Consider the following 4609-nt stretch of genomic DNA (forward strand, 5'->3'; position numbering starts at 1 on the left):
AGGGGTAAATTTGTAATTTAATAGTATAATGCATGTATTGAAATGTGTTGTATTACTAATAATACATAGAAAAGAAGAGGTATTAGTAATACATAGTCCAATACACTATGCCAAATAATGCATTAATACACAAAAATAATGCATGCATTGTTTTTGTTAACACACTCTACCAAACGACCTCTTAGTCGTTTGGTAGAGTGTATTAAAAATATAATACATGCATTATTCTTTGTGTATTAGTAATATCATGTTTGGTATCAATTTTTAGACTATGCATAACTAATACTTGCATTAGTTATACACACTATTGTGTATTAAGGTGTGTATTATTAATACTCATCATTTCCTATGTATTAATAATACCAAGTGTTTCAACACATGTATTAATTAGTAAATGACAAATTTACCCTTCAAAGCCCCACTAAAACATTTTCCCAAGATTTTTCCCATGGTGCTTTGCCTATTTTGTAGCACTTTGCCATCTGCTAGGAGCTTGCAGTGTATTTTTGTGCCATGCCTATGCCATTCGCCGGAAGCTTGCAGTTTGGTATCTAATATTTAACTAGACCTATAGTTCTAATCTCCATGATCTTTTTTTCATTGAAGTACGTCAAATCCATACTTCCGTAATTGGAGTATGGATATGAAATTGATTTTTTTGTTTTGAAGGTTATAAATTTGGGGAAGAAGGGTTTGGGTTTTCCGGTGAACTTTTCGCCGGTTTCACTATCCAGATTTTTTAATTTAGACAAAGTAATAATTAAGTTTCTTTCTACAACAGCTACGTTGCTCCCAATTAGAGACTTCCATTGTAGCCATATGCAGAAATTGCTAGAGAAGAAAGCTTAGCATATGGGATACTGCTTGTAGATAAGTGAAGAAAAGTTTTTGTTTCGGACAGAAGATTGCAAAAGAGAGTATAGAATGCTAAATAAAGGGTATTTTAGTAAATAAATATTGTTTGATAAAAATTATATTTTATATTTTAATTTTAATACATCAAACTAAGTAGTGTGTAAGAAATATTGTCTGCATAATTAATATTAGCATAATTAATTCAAATACTACTAATATAAATATTATTATTATACACTATTCAGCATTATTCTTATACACTCTTTCAAACCAACTTAGTGGGCTCATCTTATCCCCTGCACAACTTTATCATGATATGATTTTTTTTTGCACCACAACTTTATTATGATTATTACTTTTTGGAGAACAACTTTATTATGACAAAATTGTAGATTTATGTTCCTCTTTTAGCTATTTACTTCAACTTCTCTCGGTTTTGCTGTAGTTTGAAGGTGTGTTGTGTATTCTTCAACCTCTCCTATTTTAAAATTAATTCTTTCACCAAGTTGAAAATATGGTTCAAACTTTTGTCTCTTAAATTTTAAGTATTAGGCTCTAAATAGAAGCACAAGCTTTTTCTCTAGTTTGGCTTGACTAGTGACAACTACATCCATGGAAAGAGGAAAAGAAAAATGAGGAGAAAGAAGGGACTGGAAAGCAAATAGCTCATCGGTATGTCATACAACACGTTTTTTTTAAAAAAAAAAGTTGGCATATTCAACTTAGTCTGGTAAGTATGTTCGTTTCTTTATGGAGCTTAATCAACTTCAACATCTTAATTATGATGAAAAAAAATTCATGTAGCTTCAACAAGAAAAATGAATTTCTTTTTCATTGGGTTAAGTTGTTTTAAGGGCAGTGATTCAAATAGGGTAACGTATATCATTTTTATGCTTGGGTTTGATGGGCAAAATAGACAATAGTGCTTATAACAATTTGAAAGTTGGACCAAACTCAACCTCAAAACTAGCTCATAAGGTGAGAATTGCCTAAGTTCATATAAGAAAATCACCAGATCATTCTCCAACCAGCAAAGGACTCTTAACAGTGTTGAAAATCAAATGACTATGTCCGTATGTATTCGTTTTTCATTGATTTTGGATTAAAGTATCTGGTCTAGGTAATATACTACTTCAGTGCTCTGAGTAACTAACTAGTATGTGGATGGACAGATCAGTAGAAATCTTTATTGACATGCTCTCTTTATGATTTAAGCTGTAACAGGACAAATATTTTGCTTAACTGTTAGGCTATTTATGGAGAAACTCCTCTGCGCCTGCGTTAGCTGCCTGTTGTAATTTAGAGGAAAATTTATGATGGGCAATTTGAAACAACATTTGGTGTTTTCGGCAGTTGTTGTCTGTTGTACTTCACGAGGACATGGTCAATCTTCTTGATTTCATAAAGAAGTTAGATAATGAATGTGTGCAAATTTCAGTTCTTAACAAGGATCGAATTGAAGAGCTGACATTTGTGTCCGCATTTTTTCATCATTATCACTATCTCTTGGCAGAAGGTTGTAATGAAGAAATCATGTCTTGCATATCAAATGAGATTCATGATCTGGTTCAGTCACGTTTTCGTCAGAGTGGAGAAGAAATGCTGGTTAAATTAATGGATCATGAGATTCCTCGCCTCTTGGAAAATGTCAGAAGTTGTATTAGCTCATATAGTAATGCAGAATCAAGTGATGTGACCATGACCGAGGATCATTTGGTTGAACTTTTGGATGCCATCGTCATGTATCTCCAATATCTACACAAGTATTGTTCTGAGTTGACTCAATATGAGCATATTGACGAAAGTAGTATATATTTGGATTTATTTGATTAATTTATTTGATTATGAAACAATTAAATTTAGATATTTACCAAAATAATATTTAATTTGTTTAGATGGATAACGTACAAAAACCACAACAATATAAAGAATTAAAACAAATAATATCTGAAAAACGTAAACAATTAAAAATAAGGATATAAAGACTACAGTGTAACATAATTGTTGGAGTTAGTAAAAACTCAATAAATGCACAAAGAAGAATATATATCAACACAACTTATATACATTTAAATAAAATGAACAAAGAAGAATTTATAATAGATGAAAAAACATATGAAAATCATGAAGGATTAAAAATAAAAGTAGTATTTTCCAATCTAGGAAGAAGGTATAAAAAAATAGGTGAACATTTATATTTAATGTTAAAAAAAGAAGAATTAAAATTAGAAGATAAGTTGACAGCCACGGTAAGAATAGAAAGAGAAAACGAAGAGATAGATAGGAAAAAGAAAATAGAAAAAATAAAATAACAAACTACAGAAGAAATACGAAAAATAGAAGAAACTAAATATAGTAGGATTGCTGAATTAAAAAAAGAACTACAAATGCTAAAAGATTTATATGAAAATAGACAGAAAGAAAAAAAATAAAGAACAAAAATTATTAATTGAGATAAATCAATTTTAAAAAAATTAGAAATAAAAAATAAAGAACCAGAAACCAGTGAATTAGAAATAAATACAATAGATGCTGAAAAAACAGATAATTATGATTCGGAAGATAGTGAAACATATACAGAAATTCTAGAAAACATAGGAAAACTAGAAATTAATGAAAAATAATAAGTAATTAATAAAGAAGATCTAGAACTAATAAATACAGAAGTAAATACTTTAGATAAAAATATAATACCTAGTATATCAGATATAAGAAAACCAACCTATAATTACAAAATTAATTTTAAAAGATATAATCCAAAGGATGAATATAATAAATGGACACCGACACAAAGACAAATAACTAATTATAACTTTTTAATTTTAGACTGTGTAACATACACAAATAAAATAATACAACTATGGGTAGTATACAAGTCAAAACAATTATTAGATAATAAATAGATACAATAAATACACCAGAATATATAGAAAAGACATTAATAGAAACAGTAAAATTATGGCTTTTAAACCTAGCCGAAGCAAGTAACAAAGTATTAAGATCTAATACAAAAATAGAAGGAACATCAACACCTACAAAAATATTACCAACAGAAATATTGAAAAAAATATGAAATAGCTATAAGTGATGAATTTAGCAGTATTACAACAGAAGAAGCAGAACAAAATAAAGAAAAAGATACGAATAGAAATTTAATGTTAAAATTAGCAATATGTATTATGTGCTATATAGATGAATATACATGCGCATTTAAAGAATATTATTATAAAGGAACATATAATATAGAAGAAAGTAAATAAATACGAAAATTATATTTTAGTAAATTACCTGAACCATTTAGTTCAAAAATAATAAAGAATTGGGATGAAACAAAAATAGTAGATACCCTAGGAGCAAGAATAAATTTTTTACAACAATGGTATAGAAATCTATATGAAAAAAATATAGAGAAGAAATAAAAATGAAAAAAACATTAATAAGAAATTTAGCATGTTGTAAAGATAAAATAGCACCTCAATTTGTATGTGAAGAAAGATATTATAAGAAAAGAAAAAGACATAAGAAATATAAGAAATACAAAAAATCAAAATATAAATATAAGAAACCAAGAAAAAGATATTATGTAAAAAATTATAGACATAAAAACCCATATAGAAAAAAGAAATCTATAAAAGAATGTACTTGTTATAATTGTGGAAAACTAGAATATTTAGCTAGAGATTGTAAATTATCAAAAAACCCAAAAAAAAACAAATATCAGAAATAAAAATAGAAAATACAGAATATATGCAGA

At 27.8% G+C, this 4609-nt stretch overlaps 1 long non-coding RNA gene across 1 annotated transcript; it reads left to right on the plus strand.

Annotated features, from left to right (window-relative positions):
- The first annotated feature begins 1219 nt into the window (after positions 1-1219).
- LOC124895833 lies at positions 1220-2684 on the plus strand. The gene is made up of 2 exons (XR_007051898.1): positions 1220-1527; positions 2071-2684. It is a non-coding gene; the product is annotated as an uncharacterized LOC124895833 (long non-coding RNA).
- The last annotated feature ends 1925 nt before the right edge of the window (positions 2685-4609 follow it).

The sequence above is a fragment of the Capsicum annuum genome, unplaced genomic scaffold (genome assembly GCF_002878395.1).
Source record: "Capsicum annuum cultivar UCD-10X-F1 unplaced genomic scaffold, UCD10Xv1.1 ctg998, whole genome shotgun sequence".
Taxonomy (NCBI): Eukaryota; Viridiplantae; Streptophyta; class Magnoliopsida; order Solanales; family Solanaceae; genus Capsicum; species Capsicum annuum.